Source organism: Mesoplodon mirus, assembly GCF_964341445.2.
Source record: "Mesoplodon mirus genome assembly, chromosome: 6".
NCBI lineage: Eukaryota > Metazoa > Chordata > Mammalia > Artiodactyla > Ziphiidae > Mesoplodon > Mesoplodon mirus.
The window spans coordinates 54,426,031-54,451,877 of NC_138982.1; the positions used below are offsets into that span (position 1 = coordinate 54,426,031).

General features: G+C 33.0%; 1 protein-coding gene across 8 annotated transcripts in view; it reads right to left on the reverse strand.

The window, feature by feature from the left end:
• NAALADL2 (N-acetylated alpha-linked acidic dipeptidase like 2) overlaps positions 1-25,847 on the reverse strand; it is a 1,538,215-nt gene that overhangs the window by 337,808 nt on the left and 1,174,560 nt on the right. The gene's annotated exons all lie outside the window — the stretch shown is intronic.

Below are 25,847 nucleotides of genomic sequence, written 5' to 3' on the forward strand. Positions count from 1 at the left end.
TTTGTATGAGAGTTTGTACAAGTTTGTGTGTGTGTGTATAATTATTTGTACTTGAATTAAAAATTTCTGAAAGTACACAGAAAATACTGATAAAGGGATTATCTGTAGAAGAAGGATGAAGGGAAGAAATGGGAACAAAATATTTCACCAAAATCTTTTATGCTGTTTGATTCTGAATCATGTGAACATATTATTTCCTGAAGAAAGGAGGAATTTTTAAAAAATGCTTCATTTGCTGTTAGGGTAGGAGAAAAAATTATCACTTTCAGGTAAATGTACATATATCTCATTTTCCCCAGAGAATCCCATTTTATATTTTGGATCCTTGTGTCTTATACAGCTTAACATTTGTCTCAGAAAACATAAACTGGTTTGGACAGTAAATTATATGGTAATCCTATTTTTTTGATCATCTTACTATGTGCCAGGCACATTGTTGAGCCAATAAGCCCCTTTTGATTAATTCATTTTTTTTTATTGTGGTAAAGTTCATATAAGAAAAAATCCACCATTTGAACTAATTTAAACTGTACAATTCTGTAGTATTTAATACATTTACAGTGTTATACAAATATCATCACCATTTAGTTCCAGAACATTTTCATCACCTCAATAATTTTTTTGTTTAATGTAGGAACTTTTTTGCTATATCATATATTTAGATAGAGAAAAAGAGAAATAATAGGGATTCTTAGAGTCCTTCTATGTGAAGTTTACAACAGAGGGACTAAAAATGTCTTGACATGAGCAGATAAAAAATAGTATTGTGTTGGCTATTTTGCTGAATTTCATTACAAGTTTAAGTCCATGTCTTAAATTTTTCCCATGACTGGGAAAATCACTTAAGAAATGAAACTCAAACTTTTGTAATGGAAATAGCTAAGGCTCCTGTAAACAGAATATGATTAAATTCTATAAATAATAGTTTTCATTATTGGTATTCAGATTCAATGGGGAAAGGGGAAGGAAGTAAATTTTTCAGCGCCTACTATGTTTCAGCCATTTGTAGAGAAGGTTTATCCCATATATTGTCTAGTCAAATCCTCACAATATATATGTGATACAGATATTATAAAAACAATTTTATTGATGAGGAAACAGACTTTCATGAGACTAAGTGATTTGTCAAAGGTGATATAATCAATAATGATGGAACTGAAAGTCAAAACTATTCTCTCATTGGAAGTCCAAAGCTCATTTTAGTTTACCAGACATGAAATATAACAGCAATTGGAGATTCAGGCTATTTTCAGATGAAAAAGCCATACATACATACATACTACATCCTACTCCAAAGCCATCAGGAAGAGCTAATATAGAGTGGTTTTAGGCAATTTCCTAAGAAGGAAAATATTATAAAAGTAAAACCAGGAAAGTCACATTAAACATTCCTCCACTACTTTATGAAGTGTTCTGTTAGGGGTGATGCTTAACTTTCTTTTGTACGATACTCATGGCATAGAGAAAAACATTTGGAAAACTTATATTTATATATTTTTATCTTATTCCTAAGAGAGGGGAAATGATTCTTATAAGCTGTATCAAAATATTTTCCTTTATCTTATAACGACACCATACATTTAGTATCTTCACTTTAAAAAGAATAAGAACTATTTTTAAGATTCTTAGTATGTTTTCACATATAATTGAGAAAAGTTTCATAATTACCATCACATAAATTCCAGTATATTTTTAGATTAATTTTAATTCATCTCTACAGTGAAAAAAATATATGTTAGAAAAACATGAACAAGTAATCCAGATAAACTCATTAGAAGTTCATTCAGAATGTTTTGACAAGGTATTCTCCAATTTTTTTGTTATTTGTTAGAAAATAACCCCCAACCACTCTAAGGAGATTAAGAAAATACTTGTATTTAAATTACAAGTTGTAATTTAACTGTAATTACAATTGTAATTAAATCATTTCCCTCCATATAATCAATCAAGATATACTGTATTATTAAAGATTATATACTAGAAAAAATATTTTAAAGAGTACTTCAAATGCAAACCTGATATATATATAGGAAAATCACACATATGTGTTATAGGCTAGGACATTTTAAATGGAAAGTCATGTTTTTCATCTAATAAAATAGATGTACTTATACAACTGAGATAAGAACTTAATTAGTGAAAAGATAAATTTCTAGTTTGAAGTAGAATCAACTAAAAGAGAAATTACTGAGAAAAGTAAAGAAGGTAAAATACTGTATTTCTTAACTACTATGTTATTTGGAAATTCTAAATCCTATTTCCAGTGGGATAATGAAAATCTGATGTTTTGAATCCTAGTTTCATAATTAAATTTTTTGCCACTAATGACATGCTAAGCTAGTCATTAAAAATTGACTTTAAAATTAGGTATATTCATCTATCTCAGGGGAGAAATACCACTTATAAAATGTTTGAATGTGATTTCTCCAGTATATACTCTCTGCTATTCCAATTAACAGCAAGGAAAGGAAATTCATCACTGTCAACTCACCATAACGTCCACAGAATACTGAAATAAGTGAAAGAGAATTTATTGAAGTCAAAGCATTTTAAGTTTCTTAGATCACAGCTTTATTGTTTTCCTTTTTTTTTTTTTTTTTTTTTTTTAATTTCCAGGCCTGAAGATCTGGATAAGCCTCAATATTATAAAGTTAAACTACAAAAAAAAAAAAAAAAAAAAAAAAAAAAAAAAAAAAAACCACACAAACATAAATAACTAAGCTTGCATTTATACTTGGAAGTCAATCTGTCAATTTTGTTACACTTTATAGAATTCATAAAAAGCTGTTTTCACATATATCATTATGCTCCAGGGGGCCCATTTTATTTTCTCAAACCACAGCGCTCATGAAATTTAGATGGAAAGAAAAAGTATCAGGTTAGTTTTCTAACTTTTCTTCTTTCTTTTTTCTTTTTTTAATAACATCTAATTTCAGCCACAGACCAGCTTGACACAAATGATAAAATATTTATGTAAAAAACAAAGTAAAGTTTTAGCTTCTTGATTTCTATAATGTTAAAATGTTTTTCTGATGACCTAAAATAATGTAATTTACTACTAGAAAAGCATATTTAGAAATGGCAATCATTAGTGAGTAGAAATTGAAGTAAGAGTTTATGAACATAATTTGGACTAAGACAAAAATAAGGAAGCAGGGATAGTTCTACTAGAGGTTATGAGCAATTTAAGTCAGGAAATGTTCTTAGAAACCATCCAGCCCAATGTTTCTCATTTTAAAGTTTAAGAAACTGAATGCCAGAAAAATTATTCTTAAATTTCTATGTATAGCCAATGAGTAGCAGTAATCAGAAACTGATCCCAAATTATTGAATACTCAGGCCATTTTTCCCTCTAGAATGGTGAATTCCAGAAGCTAGAGCTCCTATCTGGAATTCTGACGTAGACTCATGAAAACGCAGTCATGGTATAGACTAATGTTTGTTTTTATTTCCACCTACTTTATCATGTTTTCAGCTTGTGTTGGTCACTATAATTCTACCAGACTTCAAATAGAAAGGAGTAGATTTTCATGTTCTTCATACTTCCATATCCCTAGCATCTAGCAAATGATCTGTACCTGATACGTAAAGAATTTCAAAAGAATTAATTATATTTTCAAGAGAAGGTAAGTGTATAACTGATGTAAATGGTATAGACTAGGATAGATTGCCAGCTTATGACAAACTTTCCTGTCTGAGCAGCAGTCTCAAATATATACTACAGAAGGTCAATCAGTTATTTGAAGAATAAGTCTCTCCTCTTACTTTTCTAAATATCACATGCACACTAAAATTAATTGAATGCTTTCTGTGTGAGAGTCACCATACCAAGTACTTTCCAAGTATTTGCAGTATCTCATCTGATAACAAAACAAACAATTTATCTCCAACTTACAGAGGAGTTAACCTCATGCTTAAATGTGGTTTGCACTCAGGCTGCCTGACTCTACGACTTATGGTTGTAATGCTTATCTATATGGTATAGACATTTTAAAATATAAGATTATACTTTCTAATTAAAATAGAATTTTGAGCACTATCTTTATAATATGGTAGGTATTTTCACAAAATTAACTTGAAGGAAAAACAAAAAACAGTAATGGTCCTGAGAATTTAGATTAAGCATTTGAATAAACTATCCATTTTTAGCCATCTGCTTTAACCATGTGATTTAAGGACCATTGTCTATCCTGACAATATTTCATAAGCATTTACAATTTGCAAAAAACTCCAAAGATTTTTATGAAATGGAATTTTACATGAGTGACTGCAAATCAATAGGAATGAAGAAAAATTGTGGAAGGTTCTTCACCATTAGTAAGAACCATGTTACAAGAAATTTTGTAGAAAGTGAATTCTGTAAATGTGTGAACTTCTTAAGGATTAAAAAGATTAGTAAAGGTTTCATTTGTCTGTTTAGCAGATATTTACTGTTTGCCTGTTGTGTACAAGGAGATGTATTAGTTAAGGGTAGGGCTCTAAAAAAACTGTCTAGCTTTGTACCCCATTTATATGGACTGTGTGATCCTGAACAAGTTACTTAATTTTGAGCTTTAAATTTCTCATCAGTAAAGCAAGGTTATAAAAATATTTGTCTGATAGAGTTGTGGGGAGGATGAATTTAGATAATTCATGTAAAGTGCTTAGCTGTGTATCTGGTACATACTGAGTGTTCAATAAGTAGTGTTAGCTATTACCTTAAAGCCATTGTAGAATGAGAAATCCAAAGATGAAATTGGCATGCACCCAGTTTAAAAGGAGATTAAGTTAATTATAAAGTTAAGATAATAATTGCATGTAAATGATAATGTAGAAAAACATATGCGGAGAGAAAGACCAAAAATAAATAAATAAATAAATAAATAAATGCTTGTTTTAGCTTTTTTTTTGATATAGAATGGCAGAAATTAAAATATACGATAAATCACAAATATTAGCAAATTATAACGTAGGTCTTAAGGTTGCCAGAACCTCAACCAGCTGTAGACATAAAAGATCTTTAATCCATAGGCTCTGTTAAACCCCTAAATTCTAGTGTGATCTAGTTTGGTGTCATCTATTTATTTTGACATTTAGTTACATTGCATCTTGGTTTTATTTTTTAAAATGTGTCTATTAGTTATTTGCATTATCTCATAATAATATCTATGGTGGAGGCTTCCTAAGTGTAGATACTGGTGTCAAACATGTTTTGCTCCATCACAATACATGCCATTTAAATAAAGAGTGTGATGAATAAGGTTAAATAGTTTAGAGAGATAATTCGATGAATCATAAATAAAACATATAATTGGAAGATTCGTTATCTAGAACCAATCACCAGCACACTGAATAACAAATTTGGGTGACTGAAAGTTACATAAAACCATTTCCTCAAAAACATGGCAGGTTAAACATATTTGTGTATCTCTTCTCCCTCCTGAGACACGACTAAAATAAGAAGAAGGAAATAAAGCTATTAAGAACTCTCAAAGAAGAAGAGAAAAAAAAGAGTAGACATTAATAGAAGAGATAGAAAGCAGGTAAATAAGTAGTAAATGATTTAATTGGGAGAGGAAAATGACAATAAAGTGTGTGTAGAGAAGTTACAAGCAAAAAGGGTCAATTCACCAAGCAAAAACCCAAATTCAGGACGTGAAGATCCCAGTACAGCACAGGTTGAGAGTTAGCCTGAGCTGGGAAATGGGAATATGCTGAAGGTCTGTACATGGAAAGTCACTGCTCATGCTACTCTTAGCCCTGCTCCCATACAGAAACTGTCAACATCTAGGCTCTCATCTTTCAGCCTGAAGGCTGGATGTTTGTTCTCTGGAGGCATGAAACACAACGTAATGACTTGGTACCCATAGACACCAGGCACAGTGCAAAATGGGGTGAGTCTTTATCTTAAGTCTGAATGGATAATAAAAACTACCAGACATGTGAGAAAAAAATTGCAGCATGATAAAGACTGACATAAACTGATAGGAAAAAAAAATGCTAGAAAACCCAAATAATATATAGCCAGATAAAAATATCAAAAAAGCTAATGAAAATCATCAAAAAGACTAAATAGGAACAATCAGAAAAGTATTGTGTCTGATTAAAAAACAAGAGAAAAGAGTCTGCTATAAAAAAGAAACAGGAAATCAACATGAAAAAAATTCAAAAGAAGTTCTTAAAGATAAGGAGAGGTGAAAGTTGCTGAGAGTAAATCCTAAAAGTTCTCATCACAGACACACAAAAAAAAGATAATGAGAGGTTATCTCCCAGAAATCAGATTTTTAAAAAATGACAGAGATGGGAAATATTTTTTAAAATAACAATAAAATGAGTTAAAGAAAAATCCTACATCTCTCAGAGCCAACTAGGAGGAGTTTCTGAAAAAAAGGACAAAGGCAATAGAGATGTGAAACGTATCAAAGAGAAATTACAAGGAAATTCACCAGGAATGAAGGACATGCCTAACAGGGCACATCCATTATCTAACCCAATATGTGCAGAAGTATCCTCATGAAGGGACACTTCATTTAGGAATGCCAAGAATAAACATGCTACCAGATCTCAAAAGAAAAAGTTTACTTTTAATAAAGAAACAATCAGAATGACACTGTATTCTAAACAGCAACACTGGAATCCAAAATATAAGGAAGAAATGATTTCAAGATTCTGGCTGAATGTAATTCTTGGTGTTGGGATATACTGCACCTGGGATATATATGTTGTACTCTGAGGCAGTGCTCAGACCTGGAAATGAAGACACTGACCTTCCATTCATCTCTGGCCTGTGAGTGATCACAGAGTTGTTGGAATTTGCTAGGAACCAGAGTCACAGGAGGAATTTATAATTTCCTTGATTTTCTAAAGCTACAGGCTTATTTTAAAAGCTTAAAATATATTACATGTTTACAAATGAACAGGCAAAGTTGCTCTGCCATTCTGATTGCTGGAAGTCTAATTGCTGAAATATGCACAAGGATACATGTATAAGGATGTTTATCAACATAAATAAGAGAAAAAATTAAAATGGTTTAAATGCTCCAAAATATATATAAATTATCAATTATAGAAAACAACTTAATAGCAGGAAATATTTAGTATATTAAATTTAAAAATCAAGTTATTAAACAATATATATAGCATGTAAAAACTTTATGAAAAACAATAAAAATATATATACATATATATACACACACATATATTTGGACAAAACATTAGAAAAAGTTCTGAAATGATGAAATTATAAATTATTTTTTATTTTTATCACTTTCTATGTATCTTTAAGTTTGTCAATAAGAAGTATATAATACTTTTAACATAAGACTTTAATTTTAAAGTATTTTATGTTATATAAAAGATAAGGGAGAGAAGAAAAAATGATACCAGGAAATCCATACTAATCCTACTTATTACAAAAATTTATATCTGAACTTCTTAGCTCCTAGGAAAATGAGGAAAAGTCAATCGATTGTACCACTTTCACTCTATGTGTGCATGTGTATCTATCTATCTGTCTATATCACAAATAATTTGAGAGTTTTGACAATAATTTGTAATGGAGCTTCCAATGAAAGATGCAAAGCCAACATAATGGCAAAATTCATACTAGTAGACGGAAAAACAATTGCATTTGCAATACTGGTGACTATTACATATATTGGTCCTTGGGAAAAGACACACACATAATGTTTCGTAAGGGAAATGTTACAGAGACCCAAGTTAAGTGCCCTGCGCTGTCTCTTGGCTAAGCTATGCAGCTTTCATGGACATAAAGTTAAATTGAAATTTTGTAAAACAAATTAAAATTAAAAAAGTGTGCTGTGGAGGGTAAAATTAAATGGTTAAGCTGCCTTGTTTTCTGGTGAGCTGGTGTAATGTGGGAATAAGCTGCCTTGCTTTCTGGTGAGCTGGTGTAATGTGGGAATTGAGCTTGATGATCTTGGGCAGTAAATGATCAACATGACCCACAGATGAATGTTTCACCTAGTATGTGTCCCTAAGAGTGGACTACATTTAAATTGCATTAGATGATCCCTGTCTTATTAGAGTTCTGACTGCTTCAGTCTTGTTTTTAAGGCAAGCTGAATCCAAATAATACAAATGTGAGGTTTATAGAAAGACAGCTTTTTTTCTTAGTAAAATGGAAATAGCTTTACTATATTTTCTGATTATAAAATTAATGTCTTTACTACTGAAACTCAGAAAGTGGAGGGAAGTGTGAAGTAGGAAGTAAACCACCAGTAATCCAATGGTCCTACTCTTATCATTTAAGTGCATACAACATTTAGTTTTTAACACTGATATGTGTATACACATATGAACATTCATATAAATATATATACACAAAATATATGTGTATGTTATATGTGCTAACATATACACATACAGAGGGATAACATGTTATGAAAGTAATTTTTTACTCCAAAAATATATCATGAATTTATTTTTTATATAAAAATGTATATCTACAACATGCTTAGTGGTAAGGAGAGCTAGAATATGTTTCAATTAAAGAAAGATCCATATGTTCTAGATATCAGTCATGTAGATGAAAATATAATGTTTAATTATGAAAGTAAAGGGGACTAGATGGTCTTCCTTCCCTATCATAATTGTTTCTAAAGGCATTATTTAGAAGTAATATAATAACATTTTATTCAGCAATATACTTATGTGTATATCTCCACACACATATTTAAGTATGATGAAGAACATATATAATTTATATCTGTGTATGAATATGTATGTAAATTCACATGTGCTTTTGCAATTCCATTTATATTTAAATGTATGTGACCATTCTTTGAATGCTTGGAATGATTATGAACAAACCGGTACACAGGCTTCCCTCAGAATACTCCTTCCCTGCAAAAAGCACTGATATGTTGGCACAACTACCAAACATTCACAATCATCATCCATTATGTGGGTATCATCTCTCCCCTTGAATGACATTTACTATCTTACATGATTAGCATTTCATACTCCATATGTCTTAATGTCTTTTCTTTCTAAGACATTTTAAGGACAGTGATAAAAAGTGGGAATACAGATGAAAAGTATCCTGTCTCTCAAAGCCACAAATTCAACTTCAAGGGCTTCATTTTAGCACATTTCAGAGCTGCCTGATTGACTACTCCACATACTAAAGAATGAGCAGCAATTGAGGCCAACCACGGAGAGGTAAAAGGAGTTGTGGAGGAAAAACTTTTGATGTAGAGTTCAACTGTAAGAGATAAACAGTATTATTTTACATTAAGAGGTGGCATTTTCTCATCTCAAAGCTCAAAAGAAAATTTTACCTTGGAAATTCTTTTGAAAAATCCTTATTATATTGCCTGCATTAAAGAAGTTATGTAAGTCTGATACTTGATGTACTTTTGTATCTATTGCATAATTTTCTTCAAAGGTCCAAATGTGACCTCACGTGGGGGATCCACTCTAGACAATGGATAACCTTGCTGAGGTCAGAAAACATCAAAAACGTCATTTCTGAGTTTTGTGATAGTAAGTTTTTTTATAAATGTTTCTGGCCATAGTTTTTAGTCAAGGTGATTCCTAACCATTTTCCATATCATGGTACTCATTTAAAAAATGATAATATTTAGATCTCTACCCTAAATGTTGGTAATTACCCACAGTTGGAGACTGAATTATAGGTACAGAGAGCTGCAGGTTTTCCCTGGACATTCAGGTAACCCATGTCAGCATGGCAGGTGGCATGGCTCAACAGACAGAAAATTCTGCTCTACAGGGATGTCTACATCGCAGTGAGCTTAGAGTGCCTCATCCACAGCTAATCAGCATGATGGCAATGTGGAAAATAATTCTGTTATTCAACAAAGCAAATTTTATTTAAAGGAAACCATAAAATAACTAGAAGTAAGCACCTGGAGAAATTTTTAAACATCGGGCTGTGAAAAGGGTTTACAAAGTTAACCCCAAAGTCAGAACCTTATTAAAGGCAAAAGTTAAAAATCTCAACTACATAACAATTTAAAACGTTATATACTTCAAATGGAGACAACAATAACATATGAAAGAGGTAAAAATTTACTAAGCTTTATATAAAAGCACATAAGACAAACACACTAATAGAAAAATGGGAAAACAAAGTTTACTGAAATGAAATACAAATAAGATACAATGAAAATGAAAACAAGTTCAAATGAACTAATGATCAAAAAGGGGCACAGAGAACAATGAGTTACTCCCTACTGTTAATTGATTAAATAGGATACTACTCAGTTTGATCAAAGGTTTTGGGAAACATACACTCTCATATAATTTTATTGGTAACATTATAAACTATTATATCTTTTTAAGAGAACAACATTTATCAAAAGTCTTAAATAACTGCATACAATTTCACTAGCCATTCTACTTATAAGAATTTTACTCTGTGTAGAGGGAATGATGTATATAGTCATTTACATATAGGAATGTCTCTGAAAATAAAAATTCAAAACAAAATATATAAGAATAGAAAATTGGTTAAGTAATATATGGTCTATATATAGGTTGGAATACATATGTATAGAATCATTAAAAATGATCATATAGAATTAGATTTATAAATATTAAAAACATTAAATATTTAAAACATGACTTAATGAAGCAGATCCAAAATCAGATTTTAATTAGTCAGAGTCTGTAATTAACCATGATTATTTATGACATGCTCTTATAAGCAAGAGGCAATTTCTGAATCTATAATATCTCATAGTCATAATTGAAATTCATAACTATCCAATTCAATATTTATTGAGCATGTATTACATATGAGGTATTGTGTTATCTATTATGGGGCTAAATGAAGAAAAAGATATATTTCTAGCCTCAAGATATTCATAAACTGGCAGAAGAAATACTACATGCATCACAAGGCAAACTATGATAAATGCCATGTAAGACTTTCCAGTAAAATGAGTGTAGAGAAAGGAGAGATAATTTTCTGAAATGACCTTCAAGAACCATAAAATTTAATTACTTTATACTTACTAAGGCAAGAGATAATATTTAGTCATTTTAGGAATTCTGCAACAAAATGGGCATGATATTAAAGGATTTTCTGTTTATCTTCTATTATTCAGAAAATTAACTTACCAGAACACTTCATTCTCTAAAATTCCAGTTAATTAAGGCTTTATTTCTAAAGGCATAGGAAAATATTTTCTCCATCATTAGGCTTAATTTTATTATTCTTAATTTTATCTCATTATCTAGAGCAAGATGAGTTAATGGTGTCTTTTATGATTACTTCTATACATTTAGACTAGTTAAAATATGTTCCAATACTTTGATTTTTGTCATATTCTTTCTATATAAAAAATAAAACTGTCAGTGCCACATAATAAAACTGTCAATAATTTCCCCCAATATTCCTTTGTCTAAACATATCACCCAAATCAGGAGGGAAAACTGTGTCCCTCCAACAAGTTTTTTTGCAAGTTCATGTAATAAAATTAGAACAACGTAACTTAAAACTATAGGATGACTCAAGCATCATCTTTCTAATTAAAAAATCTCATTTTTGTGTGTGTGTGTTTGTGTATGAGTGAGAGAGTGAGGGAGGGAGGGGAGAGAGAGAGAGAGAAAGGGGGAGGATGAGAGGGAATTAGTTCTGTGAGATACTCCTGTGAATAAGTAATTTTTCTCCTCGAAAACAGAAAAAAATAAATTTGTAATGTGGCAAAGAATATAATAGCTAAAACACTAATAGGAAAAACAAAATAAAAGAAGTACTATTTTGACAAAGAACACATCAACTTCTGTTTCCAATTACTGGTAGTAATTTTGATGTAAAAACCTCACATTACTTGGATATAGTTTGTTTTAAATCTGAATCTCTTACCATTGCACCCTTATGAAAAGACATATAATTAGTGATATTTTTTCAGTGTATGAGGGTGCTAATAGTAGGATATTTTCAACAAGTCTGAAATTTTAGAAGTAGAAGGAAATTTCAGAAATCACCAGCTTCTTATCCAATGCAGAAATATCTCCTATCACCATGCTGCTAGATGCTATTAAATATACTGATAAATTCTGGATCAGGATCTGAAATGTAACTTAATAGGTTTGGAGTGTTTAAAGAAATTTATTGAAAATAGTTGTTATTCACCAAGATAAATTACAGGTTTCATGTGCATTATTCATTTTTGGGTATCCTTCTTGTTATGTGAGAGATAATATTTGTTCTACTATTTCCAGTTTAAAGATCCTTCCACTTTGTGAAGGTGATATAAACAAGAAGCCTATGGAATATCTTTGGTTTTATTTTTTCTCTAGTCATCTTCCTAGATCATTACAAGCATATTTTAGAGAGATTATTTTTCTCATTTAATAAACCATAAGGTATAATTGTTTCTTCCGAGCCTTTTCAACTGTTTTCTTAGCAGACAGACTTTGGTAACATATGTAATCACTAGTATATCAGACAGAAATTGGTGCCCCGAACTAGTCAGCAGTTTTTTTAGACACTCATAAATTCTGGTTGGACGTGGATGGATCTAGAGACTGTCATACAGAGTGAAGTAAATCAGAAAGAGAAAAACAAATATCATATATTAACGCATATATGTGGAACCTAGAAAAATCGTACAGATGAACTGGTTTGCAGGGCAGAAATAGAGACACAGATGTAGAGAACAAATGTATGGACACCAAGGGGGAAAGTGGCGGGAGGGTGGTGGTGGTGGGGTGAATTGGGAAATTGGGATTGACATGTATACACAATATGTATAAAAAGATAAATAAAATAAAATTCAAAAATTCAACAGAAAAAAAAAATCCTGGTTGGAGATGACCATACTTTATAGAATATAATGGCAATACAGAATTTCTACATTTAAGGATAAGCTTCTGTTTCAGAAATTTCAAAGTAATGCTTACAACTTTGTGTTAACTCTTTGGCTATTGCTTCTGCTTTTGTGTGAATTGATACCTTCTGGAAAAATTCTTCACATTCTAAAGCAAGAGTCAGCAAACTACAGTCAGAGGGCCAAATAGCCCACTACCTGTTTTTGTAAATAAAGTGGGTTTTTTTTAATGCAGCTATGCCAATTCCTTTCTAACTATGGCTGCTTTCCTGACAGTACAGAGTAGAAGGAACAGAGGCTACATGACACACAAAACCTAAAATATATACTATAGGGTCTTGTACAGGAAGTTTTCTGATTCTGGCTCCACAGTCAGACCACTATTTTTAAAATTGTAGAAATTCCTTTTGCTTTTTGTCTCAGAATGTGTAAAATTAATATATATATATATATATATATATATATATATATATATATATATATAATAGTCATATATGTTTATATATGCTTAAGTACAGGAAATACCAAAAAAGTGACTACCTAAGTTAAAATGAATAGTTCACCAAATTGTGGTATATAGTATTATAAGTCACAGACTATTTTGTTAAATTGTTGATCACTGAGAATCTCTAAAAAGTAATGGGGAATTACAAACTTGTCATTTTGCTTCAAAGACTATTTGAAATATCTAAGGAAATAAATGGGCAATGAGGTACAGCCCACCCTAAGTATTATTCCACAGAACGGGGTCTTCTACGTGTTTTTCTATATGAAGGAATATATTCAAAGGATAATAGCATGCCTTATGTATTTCTCCATACAGATTATTAGTGGGAGAAAAAAAAAAGTAAAATTGAGAAGAAAGACCAGTTTCTAGAATGAGTCACCAATGTTCTGTGAATTCCATTAGTCACTAAACTAAAGAGCATGGAGCAGTACCTTCTACAATGAAGTAATAAGGCAGCAAAAAATAATAGTGAAGAAAAAAAGTTCTCTTTTTCAATCTCTTCTTCAAAGTTTCCACTGAATGGAATCTACTTGGTGAATGTTAACACTTTTGTCCTTTTACAGGGAAGAAGAATAATTTGATATTGGAGGGAGAACATTTATTATCCAGTCACAATGATCTCTTATTCTATTCAGAAAGATTATGTAAATTAAAATTAAAGTCCTTTTTTGTTCCCCTTTCTGGAATTTCCATTTCTATTAAATAAAATCAACCCATTTCCTCCACTTTGGAGCAGAAACTGCAACTTATTCACATGATACACGGTGTTTGATAAATGTTCATTGATCTTTTATATAAGCTTCTTCCTTCAAATAAACATTTTCAGAGACAAATTTAATTTGTCTTCTTCCTATGAATGGACTAGCATTTAATAACTTTGTGGTTCGAACACAGCAAATGATACCCTGTTGAACTGAATTGCAAATTCACTTGCCTGTTCAATTTTGCTTCCTTTATCAAGAAAATAGTTGAGCCCAGAGAGGCAATTCTTCCTACAAAAAGTGTTTAGCCTTACCCAGGTGGGCAAGTAGAAATACCATGGTTTTTAAGCCTAGAAGTCAATGATAATTACTAACTGTGAGACCTTAGATCTCAAAGCCTTTAAATTTCCTCATTAAATGGGGAGTTAGAATGGATGCACCATCAGGTTTCTTCCAATTGAAATGGAGGTCATGTGGAGGTTTTGAAGTAAAACAAGAAGAAAATGAGTTTAGATGTAAAAACTAATCATCACTGAAACAGAGTAGGACCCTGTGGGGCCCTCTCTAGTACAAATCCTTTCCATGTCCCCTGTTTCTTGTTTATAGGAAATAGGCTTAATTCAGCTTCCTTGATCTTCTCTGAGTTCCAAAGGGCAGATTCAAACAGTTGCTAAGCAGGAAAGGGAGGGGGTGCAGAAAGAAAGGAGACGTAGTCAAGAAACAGTAATGCAGCCTTGGGACAGATCCTGCTTCCTCCTCATGGAATATACATAACAATACCCTTGAGTTCTTCTACGGGAAATAAGATCCCTACCCACATGGAGGTTGGAAACTTCAGGTTGAGCACAAGATACCTGGAGTACCACCCAGTTACCTCACCACCAACCAATCAGAACAAAGTCACACACACTGCAGCTCTCATCCTAAATTTTTCCTATAAAAACTTCCTCCTGAAAACCATCAGGGAGTTTGAGGTTGCTCAGCACGAGCCACCCATTCTCCTTGTTTGGCTCAGCAATAAACATTTCTCTCCTTCAAACTCAAGCATTTCCATTTGTTTGGCCTCACTGTGCATTGGGCACACAAACTTGGGTTTGGTAACATCATAACAGTAATAAAATGAAAATGGTTTTGGGAAAATAATCTATTAGCAATAAGAAATATGTAATTTTTAAAGTTAATTTTTCTTTTAAAACAAGCACTAATTTGATTGTGCACATGTAAGGGGATGTTTAAAAGATAGTTTTTAAATTGTTTAGATTAACAAAGGCTGATGAAAAATTAATGTGTGAAATATGTTTAATCAATTAGGTTTCTCAGGCCACAAACAACAGAAATTTACTCTGGTTAATTTCAGCAAAAGTAAATTGACTGGAAACCTATCTGGAACTTCTAGAATAAATGGGAAGGGCTGAAGACAAGGTTTGGAAAGAAGAAAATACTATGGCATCTCTGGAGTCCCGGGAACTGGCAGTTATAAAACGTTCTCAAAGTTTGGACAGATTTGTTTCAAACGTGCTGCTGGAAAAAAAAAATTCAATTGTTTTTAAAGAGCCTCTGTTCATTTTTGTGTTCAATTGTACTTTCAAAGTAACTTTATTTCTAATGAATGTTCTGAAGGCCATCATATACCACCATACTTAGAATATTTTCTACCAAGTATCTTAACTCTAGTCTTGATTTGAATCCTTACATACAAGGTGATATTTACCCAGCTATTAGGCTATGATGTAACAAGTGTTGCCTGCTTCCTTATTTTGGTGGGGACGAGGGGGTTTTCATTTTCCTTGTAGGGGTGCAAAATTTGCCACCCCAAAATGTGTCTCTTTGTCATGAAGATTATTTTAGGCTGATTACTTTTAAGAAACAAAAGACTCAGGAAGAACGATTGACGTTCCCTCTACCTGCCTTAAAAAACTGAGATAAAGGACCTGTTCCAGGAAGGCAGCTATTACCATAGATAACTATAATATAATATGAATTAGGTGTGACAGACAGGGAGAAACCTAGCAAAGTCTGTTTGTTAAAAAACAGTGTCCCATTGTTTCTATGTGGCTCAACACAGCAAACATTTGTTTACCAAACATTTACTCTTTTAATCTTCCTTTAAATTGCCTTCCTTCTCTTTGAAGTCCCAGACCACTACCTACCTCACCTTAGTCCAGGATGACATATATACCTCATTTTACTTATCTTTAGAATCTCTCATGTTATGTGGGTTTCCCATACAATCATAAGTATTTTTTTTTTACTTGTTAATCTGTCGCATGTCAATTTAATTATTAGACCAGCAGAGGAACCTAGAATGATAGAGGAAAAATTTTCCATCACATCTTTTCAGTTATCTATTGCCACATTTCGGGTCTATTATTTCTACCATCCTACTTTTAATAGCACTTTCCATGAAAATAATTATTTATGTTTCAAATGAGAAAAAAAATCCAACTAAAACAATAAAGGGAATCTATCACTTTATTAACTGAAACTATAAAAGTAGAAAAGAATTGAACCAGAAGCTAAAATCAGATCACCAAGGATCTGATTCCTCTCTATGTCTCTGACCTCTCTTCCACACTCTGGCCTTGCTCTCAGACTCCACACTGTTGCCTCCTAATAACTAGTTTCCCTGCTATAGTGGTAAAATGACTGTTACGGTTTTACCACACAGCATCAAAGGAAAGAAAGATGGTCTTTCCCAGTGGCTTCAAAGGTAAGAGAAAAAGCTCTTGTTTTCTCAAAGGAAGTCAATGTCCCACCTCTAGAGGTGAGGGTCAGGACAAGCTCACCCATACCATCTGGATGAGGATGGAACAGGATGTCGGTTCCAGCAAAATCTGTGTATCATTTTCCCAGAAGAGGGGGAGTAAATAAATAGCAAAAAAACAACAACTGTTTATTACATACTGATTTAGAGCCTATCACATCTTCTATGGTAGTTTCATAAAGAACAAGGTTCTGCTTTTTAAATGAGAGTTATATTTGATTTTGTAAAGGAATAGGAGACTGGTTTATTCCATCTAATTTCATTATTTTTTCTCAACAAATTTCCATACCTATCTTACTTCTAATAATTCATAGTATGCATGGCCATTTCTATTCTTGGAAAAGAAATGTGAGAATTACCTGATTTCACATAAGACACTATGGTAATGGCTTTGGTACCTGATGACATGTCATCTGCTGTATTCAGATCAGTGATCCAGAAGTGAAAAGTTCTACCCAGTATTGTCCAGTTTTTAAAATTTCATATGATAACAACTAATTTAGTTCTTTCTCTTAAATAAGAATTTCTTAAGGAAATTTTGCCTTCCTTGTACATACTTGATTATTTTTCCCTTCTCTAATCTTCTTGGGTATGGATAATAAAAACAAGCTCCATGCCTACACATGTCTGTGACCATTATATGTCAGTTTCATTATTTTCACTTATCAATCTATGTAAACAAACATATGTGGTTCAATTCTCATTATTCTGTTCTAACTGTAACCCATTCTTCCTTGAGATAAGAGGGGTAAAAAATAATTTAAAAGAATTTTTTAAAAGCTTTACTTAATTAACTTGCCAAAAGATTCCATTAATGAATTTTTTCTAAATTTTTGTGTAGTATCTTTTTATTCCACCCTTAGTTTTATTAGAATTTTTAGAGTGACTTATAATCAAAATCCAATCACTTTAATAAACATAATTTTTCATTCTTCCTCAATGATAATATACATATAAGAGTTCTTATTTTACCTCTGGATGCTAGGATGAATAGCCTGATCTGTTAATCCCCATCCTTTGTGGTCTTGGCAAAATCCACAGGGAAATCCCTCAGTCACTTTATTCCCACACCAATAGCCATTGTCATCAGCAATTCAGATCGTTCCTTCATTATAAGTCCTGCTTTTAGCCAGGACTTATAATGTAGTGTTATTCTACATGACCAAGCCCCCCAGCTCTCTCCAGTCAAGCAAGAGATGTGCCGGCAGGGAATCTGATTTCAGTACAAAAAAAGTTGCCATAAAATGTATGTTTTATTGCACACTTTTCAAATATTTTATCAGTAGAAAGATATAATTCTGTGCAGCAGACACGGAAAATGTGGTCTTAAACACAATCTCAAAGGTAAATAATCTTATAATGGATCCTATTTCTCTGGCCTAAAATCTGTTTGAAAGTAAAACTAAAACATGTTAGAGAAAAATAAAACATTATTACTTTATAACTTGCTGATTTGAAATTTTTTAGTTTTGAATTCAAGGAAAATCATTTTTTATGACTGTTTTATTTACACATAGTTATATGTGTGTGTGTATGCACATGTGCACACCCACATGCATGCACACACATACATATATACCAGTCAAATAGTAAACCTGGCAGGGAAACTATTTCTAAGTAACATTTAGCATTTCCACAAACATTGATCAAATAATAGAATGCCAGTTTGTCCTCATTTTTGTCTACATATTCTAGATTACAGCCAAATTCAAAACTAGTGTAAAGAAAGACCTAGGACTTCAAACTAATTCATGGTTGCTCTCTAATTCATATTATGCCTGTCTACAATCTTTGCTCATTTTCATATGAAAGAGTAACAAAATAAATCACTAATTATGTCAAACGTTCAAAGAAACATCTTCGATGTAAAATTAAACAAAAGTTGAGGTATTTCAATGAAGAGAAATGTTTTTCTGACAAGCAAATATCTCAGCTATTCATGCTATAAAACATTATGCCATTTTCCATTTCAATAATCTCGGTTTTATCGTGTCACTTTCTTTGTGGCATTTCCATTTCAGTAGTGTTTGCTTTGGTTTGGCCTATTAACACTTTTACTTAAACTAGTGTCAATCTTTCCCAGACTACAGAGGTATTCGATAGAATATCTAGATAAAGCATAAAGGAAATAAAGGAATTACTTTTAAAACATGTATTTCTAACAATCCTAGGAATACCAGACATTCTATACCTTGCCAAGAAACTATTTACCACATATGAATTAGACACATTTTCTGCTATATACACACAGACTCCCAAGTAAATTTTCTGTTAAAATGCATCTTTAGACTAAGTTGTTTAGACACAGTTTAAATTTATTTAAGAAGATGTCATATAACAAATTCTGAAAATGAGTAATGAGACGTGTTGTAGATTCCAGAAAGGGGCTTAGTCTTTATGGTCTTCATGGCCTATTACGCATGTCAGAGAAAGTAGCTGCCGGGAACTCTCTCTATATAAAGGCTCTGTGAATATACTGAGGACTAATGATCAAACCTGGTACTGAGGCACTTGCAGAAAGGACAAAATCTGCCCTTAATACCCTAGATAGTACCCTACATGGGCCACACACAAAAATTATATATATATTTCAGTCATTCTTAGAGCAACTATTGGAGAAGCTACTACATAACAGGCAGTGATTTAGATTCCAGGAAAACATCAGTGAATAAAACGGAAAAGTATCCCTCCAAGTCCTCACCCACCTTTTATTCCAGAGGTGAGAGACTGATAGTAAATAAGTAGCTTCTATAGGATGTTATAAGTGTTCTGGCTCTATACAGGCTAAGGGACTCAGTAGTGCTGGGGATGGGGCTCAAACTTAAATAAGGTAGACTGTGAAAGACCAGGACTGCAGCAGTGAGCAGAGGGGATAGGAGCAGGAGATGGGGTCAGTTAGGTAAGGTGGTTAGATTTTGTAGGGACTTTTAGGCCATTAAAAGGACTGGCTTTTACCCAGAGGGATATGAGAAGCAGAGCACTGCATGGGTCTGAGTTAGCTTTTGAAGGATAACTGTGGCTGATATTCTGAGAAGACACTGTGGGGAGGGAGCAAGAGACAGAAGTAGGGTGGGTAGTTAGGAGGCTGCTGAAAGCACTGTAAACAGGACAAGAGTGGAGAGAAAGTAGCGAGATGTGGTTGGATTCTGGCTATCTATTGATGATAGAGCTAACAGGATTTCCTGATGGAGTATGTGGGCAGTATGATATCAAGGGAGAAGTAAAGGATGACTCCACCATTTTTGGCCTAAACAACCAGGTAAGAGTTAAGATGCCTGAGACCAGACAAGAGACTTGCTCCAACTATTGCCAAGTAAAGAGTTTGGTGTAGAAACAATCCCACTTACCATCACATCAGAAAGAATAGAATACCTAAGAATAAACATACCTAAGGAGGGAAAAAACCTGTATACCAAAAACTATAAAATGCTCATGAAAGAAATCAAAGATGACACAAACAGATGGAAAGATATACCATGCTCTTGGACTAGAAGAAGCAATATTGTCAATATTGCCAATATTGCCTTGGGTAGTATTGACTATACTACCCAAGGCAGTCTACAGATTCAATACAATCTCTATCAAATTACCAGTGGCATTTTTCACAGAAATAGAACAAAAAATCTTAAAATTTGTATGGAGACACAAAAGACCCTGAAAAACCAAAGCAATCTTGAGAAAGAAAAACAGAGCTGCAGGAATCAGACTTCCTGACTTCAGACTATACTACCAAGCTATAGTCATCAAAACAATATGGTACTGGCACAAAAACAGAAATACAGATCAAAGGAACAGGACAGAAAGCCCAGAAATAAACCCATGCACCTGTGGTTAATTAACCTATGACAAAGTAGGCAAGACTATATGATGGAGAACAGACAGTATCTTCAATAAATGGTGTTGGGAAAACTGGACAGCTACATGTGAAAAAATGAAACTAGAACATTTTCTAACACCATACACAAAAATAAACTCAAAATGGATTAAAGACCTAAATGTAACACTAGATACTATAAAACTCTTAGAGGAAAACATAGGCAGAAGACTCTTTGACATAAATCACAGCAATACCTTTTTGATCGATCTCCTAGTGTAATGGAAATACAAACAAAAATAAACAAATGGGACCTAATTAAACTCAAAAGCTTTTGCACAGCAAAGGAAACCATAAACAAAACAAAAAGACAACCCACAGAATGGGAGAAAATATTTGCAAGCAATGCAACTGACAAGGGATTAATCTCCAAAATATACAAACAGCTCACATGGCTCAATATCAAAAGCACAAACAATCCAATCAAAAAATAGGCAGAAGATCTAAAAATATATTTCTCCAAAGAAGACATACAGATGGCCAAGCATCATGTGAAAAGTTGCTCAACATCATTAATTATTAGAGAAATGTAAATCAAAATTAAAATGAGGTATCACCTCACACTGGTCAGAATAGCCTTCATCAAAAAATCTGCAAACAATAAATCCTGGAAGGGTGTGGAGAAAAGGGAACCCTCCTACACTGTTGGTGGGAATGTAATTTGGTACAGCCACAATGGAGAACAGTATGGAGGTTCCTTAAAAAACTAAAAATAGAGCTACCATATGATCCAGCAATCTTACTCCTGGGCATATATGGTTCAAAAGAATACATACACACCAATGTCCATAGCAGCATTGTTTGCAATACCCAAGACAGGAAAGCAACCTAAATGTTCATCGACAGATGAATGGATAAAGGAGATGTGATACATATATACAATGGAATATTACTCAGCCATAAAAAAAGAATGAAATAGTGCCATTGCAGCGACATGGATGGACCTAGACATTGTCACACTGAGTGAAGTAAATCAGACAGAGAAAGACAAATATATGATATCGCTTATATGTGGAATCTAAAAACCTGGTACAAATGAACTTATTTACAAGAGAAATAGAGTCACAGATGTAGAAAACAAACTTATGGTTACCAGGATGAAAAAGGGTAGGACAGATAAATCGGAGATAAATTAGGAGATTGCAAGTGATATATACACAGTATTATGTATAAAATAAAGAGCTAATAAGGACCTACTTTATAGCACAGGGAACTCTACTCAATACTCTGTAATGGCCTATATGGGAAAAGGCTCAAATGAAGAGTGGATATATGCATATTTATAGCTGATACACTTGAAACTAATACAACACTGTAAATCAACTATACTCCAAGAAAAAAACTTTAAAAATAAATAAACAACAAAGACCTACTGTATAACACAGGGAACTCTGTTCAATATTCTGTAATAACTTAAATGGAAAAAGAATTTGAAAAAAAATAGATACTTGTATACGTATAACTGAATCACTTTGCTGTACACTGGAAACTAATACAACATTGTTAATCAACTATACTCCAATATAAAGTAAAATTTTTTTTAAAGTTTGGTGTAGTAACCTATATTATGACACTCACCTTATTTCTAAACTAGACCCCAAGGAAATTTTGCCACATCTAAGAGTTTTCACTCTGAGCAATTAGAGAATGTGTGAGGCCTCCCTCTTGGGAAACTAGTTAAGAATTATAGCCCCAGAAGTTGGGAGTATAACTCAACACACAGCCTGAGGAGTGCTAAAGACAGATCAGAAGGATGAATGTGGACTTGGAAAATCACAACAAATTTATCATTCAGGAAGCCAATAATGGTGAAGGAATAAGGAGAGACACCATCTGGGCAACGAAAGTCCTCCAAGTCATGGTACACAAGCTTGAGTGAAGAATAGAACTGGAGAGTACATGGCGAGGATATAGGTTCTAAGACTCTTAGGAAAGAACCTTCTCCTTAGTCTCTGCCCTCCAAGAAGAAAGAAATTTGAGAAGGCCAAGAATCTGGCACCCGATTCTGATTCTGAGGAACGAGGTAAAGCTAACATGTTTTTACCTCTTGATTTTACTACAGTCTGTTTTGATCTGGTCTTGTTATGGGACAATAGATTTATAAGTTTTGCAATTTTGAGAGGTGCTTTTGGCATGCTAAATTAATTAAACAAGAAGACCATTAGACTGAGGTAGTTTTAATAGGAGCCTACAAAAGCAAACTAAAACCTAAGCCTGAAATGTCTCAAGTTTAGGAAATTACAATGTAAAAACAATGAATCACAGTTAACTAGGCTTTCTCAAAGAATGTAACCACTTAAGCTGTAGTCAATCAAAGAATGCCCTTCCTTTGCTTCTGCCTCTTCTCTATAAGTCTTGCCCCTAGCTCCTGTCTGTGGAGTGCATCCAGTTTGATGCTGCCAGATTCAAATCAATTTTTGCTCACATAAACCCTTCAATTTTAAAATATGCCTCAGTTATCTTTTAACAGACATAATCTTTTTTTGATTCCCACAATAACTTTTTGAAGAAGGTAAGACAGTATTATTATTATTCCTGTTTTACAGATTGATGCAACAAACAAACCAAACAGGCTGAGAGATGGTAACTAGTTGACCAAATATCACAAAGCTAATGAACTGTCAAGCCAGAAATGGTCCTTTTAGACATACACATAGGCATCAGTCTCATGATCCCTGTATTGCTTATTGCTCTCCATCCTTAACTAATGCAGTTGGCAAAGCTAAAAACCATTAAGGCAACTGGTAGTTGTATTTCAACTTAGAAATAATTTACACAGTCAAAGAGCACCACTAATAGGAAGAGTAATCAGCAGCTCTGTTATCTTAACAGAGAGCCACGCAGTCAAACTTTCTACCTCCTCTCATCATGTGACAGAAAGCAAAGCAAAAAAAAAAAAAAAAAAAAAGAAAGAAAAATTAACTATTTATGCTGCTGGTTAATGCTGGCAATTTAAACAATGGAATTTGCTTGTCATAATCCAGCTGTTAACCACAGTTCTTATAATACTTGGCCTCATTAGCTTCGGTTCTAATCAATACCAAATGAACACACACACAATGTCTGTGAAGATAACCTAAATCACTACACATTTTTGTTTTTACTGGATGCATCATAAAATGGATTAATACATAATATTTTAAGAAAGAGTTTGACATTGTCAAAACATTATTTTCTTTACTAAAAAAAGTAAGTTATGTTCTTACTTTTTAAAAAACACAAAGAAGGCTTCCCTGGTGGTGCAGTGGTTAAGAATCCACCTGCTAATGCAGGAGACATGGGTTCGAGCCCTGGACCGGGAGGATCCCACATGCCATGGAACATCCAAGCCCGTGTGACACAACTACTGAGCCCATGAGCCTAGAGCCGGTGCTCCGCAACAAGAGAAGTCACTGCAATGAGAAGCCCACATACCACAATGAAGAGTAGCCTCCTCTCGTCACAGCTAGAGAAAGCCCGCGCATAGCAACAAAGACCAAACACAGCCAAAAATAAATAAAGAAAAACAAACAAACAAAAAAACCACACAAAAACAACAGCAATTGAGCACATAGGAACCTTAATTTGGAGCATACAGTATCAATCAAGTGGCATTTTAGCTGTGATGACAGAAGTTTTATAACATGATTAAAATCTATCTTGTAAACATGATTTATGTTACTTGTACAGTATTTGCAAATAATTATGTCTTTTAAGAGACATTTTGTGATTTTAAATTATTGACTATTATAATGTTACTCAAACTATTGACTGTTTTCATAAATATGTATATTTTATGAATATAATGATTAATTTTTTTCTAACTGGGTTTTCCTAACAGATGAACTTTTAAAATAACAGGAAACATTTTATTCTTTGTGCATTTGTGTACACTATCCATAGTTAAAGGACATTTATCAGTATTTTTCTTTTAATTTCACCCTTGCCTAAATAAAGCTTTTGGCTGGGAAGTGGTCCTGCTGAACTATCTTGCTCCTCAGTACATCTGTGTGACTAAGACACCCAATTGCAAGACTGGCTGCTCTAAGTGTGAAGTCCATCTGGCTGTAATTTATATGTCTGCCAGTCTAATCTCATTACCAGCAACTCTTTGCTGAAAAACTAGATTGTACCTCTTCTATCTGAAATCCCAAGCTTGTAGAGTCATTTAAAGGACACAATGAAATAATTAATAATATATAAGCATTTACTTAGTATAGGACATGCTCAATAAATACTTATTTTCCTTTCTATTCTTCTCATCAAAAGAAGCCTACACTGTTTTCAGTACTCAATTCAGACTGTCAATTACCCAAGCACACATTCAGTTTTGTCTTCCCAAGACCAGTATCCCATTGCTGTCAACATGTGACAACTGTGTTTGAATTAACGATACTCAGCAACCCCGAGTATTCCTCTGAGACAATTTTAAAAAGTAAACAGTCCTGAAGTCTTAGCCCTGAGGGTGACTGAAGTGAAGTTAATTGTGGTTATAAAACAAGTAATAAAAGTGAGGGAAAATTTTAAATGATAGATAAGGAGATACATTTGGGACTTGATTTTTAAATTCCTTGAAAGGAAGAAAAAGAGATAGACAAATGAGAAAAGAGAATTTATGAAGAAGCCTGGAAAGAGCAGGTTTAAAGGGCCTACAGGAGAATAAAAGGAAAGTGAAAGAAACAGCCAAAAAGGGAAATCAGCTCCAACTAAATATGTTTGGTGCCTGGCACATAGCTTACCAGGTGAATGCTTTCTAAAGAATGATTGCCTATCTTTTTTCAGCATTTCTCCAGATACTGTCTCTATGTATTTTTTATAGAATAAGATGCAATTATTAAAATACTGACATTAAGAATTCATATTACATATAGCACAGCAACTTGATCCATATATATTTTGTTCAACTCGTACCATTTCCAAGGAAAGTTTTATTTCTCAAGTAAATTATTTTGGGTATTTGTAAAATTCTGATTTCTTGTTTCAGGTATGCTTATTTTAAGAAACAATGCTTGAATGAAGTACACACATCTAATTTGTGTGTCCATGTCCAAAAGACATTATTGGAATGAGCAGAGAAGTTTGCAAATAAAATGCAATTTCCTACAACCAGTAAAATGCTTAAGGAAATTAGAAAAGGTACAGAAAATAACTAAGAGTATCCAGTGTTGATCTCAAAAGGTTATATTAAATATCTAGCAATGCTTTCCTCATAAAATTCCCT